General features: G+C 42.8%; 1 long non-coding RNA gene across 1 annotated transcript in view; it reads left to right on the top strand.

Annotated features, from left to right (window-relative positions):
• Positions 1-6,363, top strand: part of LOC117950421 — a 9,714-nt gene extending 3,351 nt beyond the window's left edge. The window contains exons 2-4 of the long non-coding RNA XR_004657888.1: positions 3,382-3,384; positions 5,134-5,142; positions 6,244-6,363. This is a non-coding gene — a long non-coding RNA (uncharacterized LOC117950421). The remainder of the gene's footprint in view (positions 1-3,381; positions 3,385-5,133; positions 5,143-6,243) is intronic.
• Positions 6,364-7,900: the final 1,537 nt, after the last annotated feature.

Raw genomic sequence — 7,900 nt, 5'->3', positions numbered from 1 at the left:
AGATAAGGCTGAGGATGATGGGAATGTCTTGCTGTTTTCTTCATTTTATATCATGTTGCCCTCCATACTACTATGTGCCAACGTTAGCGCCATCAAGCCTCAATGATTTGCTGTGAATCAATGCGCAATGCTGAATCTGTTGAGTTGTCTTAGTCGTGCGTCAAATGCAACGTACAGTAGATATATTCCCATCCATTTAGAGTGAATATGGTATTGATGACGTAAACAATAATAAGGATAACTCCAGTGAAATTATGTGAAAGTTGAGAACTAGATTAGGACTGGATTAAACCTGATTCTGGTGTCCAGTTTGGCCCCAGGTGTGTCTGTTAAAACACAGACTGAGACAAGTTCTTTCTAGCTAAATTTCCATCCACTTGTCAATTGAATCACAGTATCTGAAAAAAAAAAAAAACTCATGCGAATAAGGCTGGTAAAACTGTTGATGCTTCATTAAGATCAACGGGAAAACTAGCTAACAGGTGAAGACCACACAAAAACCAATAGCTAACAGGTGAAGAACACACCAAAACCACTAGCTAACAGGTGAAGAACACACCAGAACCACTAGCTAACAGGTGAAGACCACACCAAAACCACTAGCTAACAGGTGAAGACCACACCAAAACCACTACCTAACAGGTGAAGACCACACCAAAACCAATAGCTAACAGGTGAAGAACACACCAAAACCACTAGCTAACAGGTGAAGAACACACCAAAACCACTAGCTAACAGGTGAAGAACACACCAGAACCACTAGCTAACAGGTGTAGACCACACCAAAACCACTAGCTAACAGGTGAAGAACACACCAGAACCACTAGCTAACAGGTGAAGACCACACCAAAACCACTAGCTAACAGGTGAAGACCACACCAAAACCACTAGCTAACAGGTGAAGACCACACCAAAACCACTACCTAACAGGTGAAGAACACACCAAAACCACTAGCTAACAGGTGAAGACCACACCAAAACCACTAGCTAACAGGTGAAGAACACACCAAAACCACTAGCTAACAGGTGAAGAACACACCAAAACCACTAGCTAACAGGTGAAGGACACACCAAAACCACTAACTAACAGGTGAAGACCACACCAAAACCACTAGCTAACAGGTGAAGAACACACCAAAACCACTACCTAACAGGTGAAGAACACACCAAAACCACTAGCTAACTTACTTTAAATGTGAAGAACTATAGACCAAAAACAGGCTTAAGTGAACTGAGAACATGAGTTATACGACTTACAGTTCTCAAAGACGCACATACACAATCTCAGCAGGTTATCCTCCGGACAGCTTCTCCCCTTTTCATTGCTCTCACTTTTCTCTCCGTGTAGCGTGCGCACCCGCTCGCGGCATGAGGCGCTATTGTCCGTGCTATTGTCCGACATGACAACCTCTTGTAAAAACGAAAGTAACGAGCCAATTTTGTAAAATGTAAGGAGTAGAAAGTACCGATATTTGTGTTAAAATGTAAGGAGTAGAAGTAAAAAGTCGCCACAAAAATATATAGTAAAGTAAAGTAGAAATATCAGAAAAATCTACTTGAGTACAGTAACGAAGTATTTGTACTTCGTTACTTCCCATCTCTGGAGTTATCCTTATAATGGTTTACGTCATCAATACCGTATTCGATATAAATGGATGGAAATACATCTACTGTACGTTGCATTTGACGCACGACTAAGACAACTCAATAGATTCAGCATTCTGCATTAATTCACAGCAAATCATTGAGGCTTGATGGCGCTAACGTTAGCACATAGTAGTATGGATGGTGTCAACGTTAGCACAAATTCACAGCAAATCATTGAGGCTTGATGGCGCTAACGTTAGCACATAGTAGTATGGATGGTGTCAACGTTAGCACATAGTAGTATGGATGGTGTCAACGTTAGCACATAGTAGTATGGAGGGCCGAAAACAGCAAGACATTCCCATCATCCTCAGCCTTATCTGAAAGAAATGTTTGAGACAGTAGGCATCAAGAAGGACTCCTGGCCAATGTGCTGGGGAACTTCTTCATTAAAATTATGTCTGTTTAGTCAATCATATTTTAATCCTTTATTTTATTTCCAGAGCCATATTTGAGCACACACATAAATGTAGATTCATTTTTATGTTAGGGGGAAAGATTAAAAATAAAAACTGGTTCTGTGAATTCTCACAGAATCACAACTGAATTCATATCTTGTCCGAATCTTATTAACCTGGAGTCCCAGTCTCTGTCATAATAATCATATGTGTTATGTTTTAGGCCTGTTGGCAGACAGCCGTTTAAAATGTAGCCATTGCCACATAAAGACCGTGTCCTCCATGTCCACTGAAGTTCCTCCGCTTCTCTCTAGTAACATTTGTGTGCTCCAGGTAGCTTTCGCAAGGCTACTTTTACTTTTATACTTTAAGTAAATTTCCAAGCCTGTACTTTGTTACTTTTACTTGAGTAAAGAAGTTTAATCAGTACTTCCACTTTTACCGGAGTATTTTTTAACACAAGTATCTGAACTTCTACTTAAGTACGGAAAGTGAGTACTTTTGCCATCTCTGTTGGTTCTGGACTTTGCATGAGCAACAGTCATGAGTCATCAGTGTGAAGAGGGCTGAGAACACATCCCTGTGGGGAGCCAGTGCTCAGTGAGATGGTGGTGGATGTGTTGTTCCCTACCTGCACAAATTGAGCCCTGTCAGTGAGGAAATCCACCATCCAGTTACACAGAGGAGAACTAATGCCCAGGGCGTCTGAGCTCATCTTGTAGACCAGATGCTGAGTGATTAGGGTGTTGAATGCCGAGCTGAAACCAACAAAAACCATCCACACAAGAGAGTTCCTTTTCTCCAGGTGTTCCAGGCTAAAGTGCAGTGTAGTGGTTATGGCATCCCCAGTAGGGCGGTGTGGACGGTTGGCGAACTGAAATGGGTCCAGCAAAGGGTGGAGGGCAGATGAGATGTGGTCCTTTACTACTCTCTCAAAGCACTTCATTATTATCAAAGTGAGTGCTACTGGTCGGTAGTCATTCAGACTAGTGATGGTGGGTATTTTTGGAACAGGTTTTGTAACATGAAGGCACAGCAGTCTGACTGTTGAATGTGAATATGAATGTTGAATATGTCTGTGAAGCCATGAGACAATTGGGTTGCACACTCCCTAAGCAAGCAGCCAGGTATAACGTCTGGACCTGCAGCTTTCCACGGGTCGATTTTCCTCAGCACCCGGTGGACATCTGCTGAATCCAGTGTGAGCACCTGGTTTCTTTCCTGTGGGGTGGTTTTCCTCGCTGGTGTGGTGTTTTGTGCTTCAAACCTACCGAAGTGATTGTTGAGGTTATTGAGGAAATCCGTGCTGTTGTCACAGGACTGAGGAGCAGTATAGTTCGTGACAGCCTGGAATCCCTGCCACAGTCTCCTGGTGTCTCTGTGGTCGTTAAAGTGACCCTGGATTTTATGTTGATCTCCTCTTTGCCAATCTGATTGATTTGTTCAGACTGGCTCATGCAGACCTGAGACCTCCAGTTCCTGTGCTGACCAGTGTTCCAGAGCTGACCAGTGTTCCTGTTCTGACCAGTGTACACAAACTGACCAGTGTTCCAGAGCTGACCAGTGTTCCTGTGCTGACAAGTGTTCCTAAGCCAGAGCTGACTAGTGTTCTCGTGCTGACCAGTGTTCCCTTGCTGACCAGCGCTTCTGTGCTGACCAGTGTTCCAGAGCTGTCCAGTGTTCCTGTGCTGACCAGTGTTCCTGGGCTGACCAGTGTTCCCGTGCTGACCAGCGCTTCTGTCCTGACCAGTGTTCCAGAGCCGTCCAGTGTTCCTGGGCTGACCAGTGTTTCAGAGCTGACCAGTGTTCAAGAGCTGTCCAGTGTTCCAGAGCTGACACCCAACCGTCCAGAGTCTTTGATGAGAGCGCTACCACAGTCTACGCGGACCCTTGCCCAACACCTCAGAGACTGTGCCGTTGCCTGGCACTTTAGTGACTTTACCAGATTTTATCATCTGTCTACATTAAACGTATTGCAGGCGCGAGCAAGCCATTTTTGTGTGCCTATTCACTGAAACCCTTAAAATACGTACATTTTCATCAGGCTTGATGCGACCGCCAATTGTGGTGAGTTTTTGAGTATATTAAGCCCCTCAAGAAGGCCTTTCATTTGCTGGAACAAGGAATAATAATAATTCCTTTAGATTCAATAGGGCCTTCGGGCTCTAATCAAAGCTGCAAGCAGTGTTGGACAGGTCCTCGCTCCTCTGTGTGTCGGGGTCACTGTCAGACGCCGCTCCCTGGGGCGCGGCTAACGCATAGGGGGCGGGTCAAACCATCATCAAAAAGGAACTCTCTGCTGAGTTCAGTGATACCTCACACAAGACTCTATCTTACACGGTTCAAAAGCCATAAAAGTGGGCGTGGCCTGAGTACAGGGGCGTGGTACCCTTGTATTGTCCTTTGTGTCTAGGGGACTTGTTTAGTTTGTTTAACACGTTCAGGAGTGAAGAATGGGACTTGGGACCATGGAGGACCAGGCCACATTAGCAGAAAAATACGATTGAATACTTAAGGGTCTCTTGGACCCAAAGGACAACACAAGGGTTAAGGTACTTTCACATTGGCTTCAATTTCAGACCTGGAAGTTTCAGCTTGCTGCATATGTATCTTTAATTTATTGGCTCTTTGGAAATGCATCAAAATGCGTAACGCATCGGCCTCAGTTCGGAAATGCACATCCTTAGTCCATAGCATGTTCAACCTATAATTCCCTGAGTCAATACTAATAGTGCTAACCCTAGACCTACCTTGCACCTTGTGCTTGTCAAATGAAACGTAAAGCCGCAAGCATCCCATACATCAAGGGCACTGGCAGGAAGCCGGTCAATGCTGCTTTAAATATCTGTTACCATTTTATAGTGCAAGATAGTTCGGTCAACCCTGTAGGAGGAACACATCAAAGTCTAGTGACTTCCAGTTTCCAGCAACTATAAGTCAATATTGATATGTAAATGTCTGAGGCTGGGACTCCTTTTTTCATTTATTCCGGAAAAGTTCACTGAGAGGAAGCCTCTCGTTTTTATTTATAATATATTATGTATATTTTTGAAGGCTTTTCACATTATTTCATAGTGACAGTGAATAGACAGGAAAGGTGGGAGAGATGGGGGATGACACAAAGCACGCCCCCACTGGGTGAGCTAGAAGTCGCCCCTATAAGCCTCTCTTTTGCAGGAACACCCTGATCACATTCACACAGTTACACATTCATACTTGGTCCTCAGTACAACCATGGTCTTATCCGTATTATGATTTTCACAAAAGCCTGTCTGAACAAACTTATCAATAGCAGCTATCAGCTAATAATGGCTAGCTGTTTCCTCGCGCTGTCTCCTGGGAATTCACGTCCACACATTCAACAACAGTTCAAAAGCATCTCAATTTCTATAGATTGCCATGAACAATTTTGAAGTCAACTAGGTTAAATCTGTTGGAGGAGTACATTGTACAAATACAATGCCTGCAAATGGAAAAAAACGTCTAAAAAATGCATAGTATTTTGTGAATGGCTGACTTCCTGTTGCATTGAGGGTAAGACCTTTTGGTAAGTTTGGACATGGTTCATATGCCTACCAATTTTCAAAAATCTAGCTTCACCATTTCTTCCTTCCTCACTCCGACACACTCACTCTCTTTCACACTGAGGTGTTTTCAAGTGCTTCTAGAGTGTTTTGAGGATATCCATAGTGTGCTGTGGATAATGGCTTGTCTCTCATCCATTATGTTGAGAGCTCAGCAGATCAACGTGCATAATGGGTGGGAAAAACAATCTGTGAATGATACAAGTGCTCTGCTTTCACCCAGAAAGAGCTTTTATTGCTGCATGTCAGACACAATTACATCAGAGGAAAGCAGTGTGGAGGAATGGGTTAGGAGAGAGACAGAGAGAGATAAAGGAATGGAGGGTGACAGGAGAAAACACAACATAATAAGAAAAAAAACTAAATCATTATTTATAAGTATTGTCTGGCAAGCGCAAGCTCTTTCTTTTGCGGCTGCAACAGTCACCTCTCTCGGTCACTTCTGAGGAACAGTAGCAGGCCTATGGACCTGTCATGTACTGGGCCAGCACCTTGCATGGCAGTTCAGCCACCATTGGTTCATGTGAATGGGTGAATGAGAGGATTATTTTCAAGCACTTCTGAACAGGCCCATGCTCTAAATGGAAAGATTACCTGCAACCGTCACAACACAGGTTTCATTGACAATTTTAATCTGTATTGGGAACATGGCTCTCTGTTTAGCAGGGATGGGATTCATCCAAGTGCATGTGGCAGCCAAATGCTATGTGATAACATGCGCAATGCTCTGCAGATAAAGTTATGACTGACGGTTTGCATCCCAAAAACACATGCCCAAACACACTTCTGAGATGCACTCTCCAATACCATCAATCTCCTTTACAAATAACACTGCTAGTCCACAGAGCAGCTACATCATTTCGGTCATTACTAACAATAGACCACACAAAGTGTTGAGTCGGCAAAGTGGTAAACATCACTCAAATGCAAACATAGTCAATTTGGCATCCATTTTACGTCAACTACAGAATGCCCCAAAATTAGGCAGATAACTCCCTTAATACACTAACAATAGCTCTACTAAATGGCAGATTTGTAGCAGGAAAATCATTCTTAATCAATGATTTTATTATTAAACAAAATCTGGATTTCATGTTTTTAACTGAAACCTGGTTTGATCAGAGTAGCAGCGCTGCTGTTCTTATCGAGTCAGCTACCCCTTGCTTTGGTTTTATGAGTGAGAATAGAGTTGGCAAAAGAGGTGGAGAAGTTGCTCTTTTGTTCAAAGACTCATTTGTACGCACATTTCTGATGGAAATTTTGCTTCCTTTGAATAGGTGGCTCTTCAGCTAAGGTCCAGTGCTAGAGGAAAGGTTTTGATTATCTACAGGTGTCCTAAGTATTGTGCAGTCTTTTTCAATGACTTTGCTGACCTGCTGTCTATGATCTGTGTTGACATTGACTGTATAATTGTTGCTAGTGATTTCAACATTTCTGTCAACAACCCCCAGGATAGAGGGACAAAAGAGCTGTGCTGTATTTTAGATAATTATGGATTGACTCAACATGTAACAGAGCCTATGTACAATAAGGGTCAAACCCTTGACTTAATTATCTTGAAAGGGCTGAACATTTCCAAAGTTGTGGTGAATGATGTTGCTCTCTCTCTCTTGTTTTTTAACAGCTCTATTTCTGTGCAAAAAAAGTGTTCAAACATATGTAAATGGTAAACGATACATCACTAAAACCCCTAGTGAAAAATTTATTTAGCTTTTCTTTTCCACATCTGCCCCTTCTGGAGCCTCAGGGACTGAGCTTGTATAAAACTTCAAATGTAGAATTACTAACATTATTAACGCCATTGCTTCTACTAAGGTCAAGTTCTCTCGAGCAAATAAAATTGCCATGGAGAAATTTTCAAAGGCATTTCCTCTTCAGCATAAGGCAACATGACCTCAAGTATTTTGATGTATTGAAACTAATCCATGATCCTTGGAATGTGATAATTAGGCTCAAAACCACAGTATGAGAAACCTCCCCATAACATGATTTTTGTCGCACCACACAGTGTGCTGTGGCTTGAAGTCAGTGCATGGGGAATGTCAGACAAACTGTCTGCGGCCCCTAGACCCAAAAAAACAATTTGGCTCAGTCCACAGAATGTTGTGCCATTTCTCCTTTGGCCAATCAATATGTCCTTTGGCAAATTTCAACCTATAGCTTTGCTTCACATAGCTTTCTTCTGGTCTTAACAGGGCTCACAGGTATCTTGAAGTGTTCTTTGATTTTCCTGGAGCTTATCATTGGTTGAGCCTTTGCCATCTTATGTAT

Source organism: Etheostoma cragini, chromosome 9 (assembly GCF_013103735.1).
Source record: "Etheostoma cragini isolate CJK2018 chromosome 9, CSU_Ecrag_1.0, whole genome shotgun sequence".
Classification (NCBI taxonomy): domain Eukaryota; kingdom Metazoa; phylum Chordata; class Actinopteri; order Perciformes; family Percidae; genus Etheostoma; species Etheostoma cragini.
This window is presented reverse-complemented; position numbering and strand designations above follow the sequence as displayed.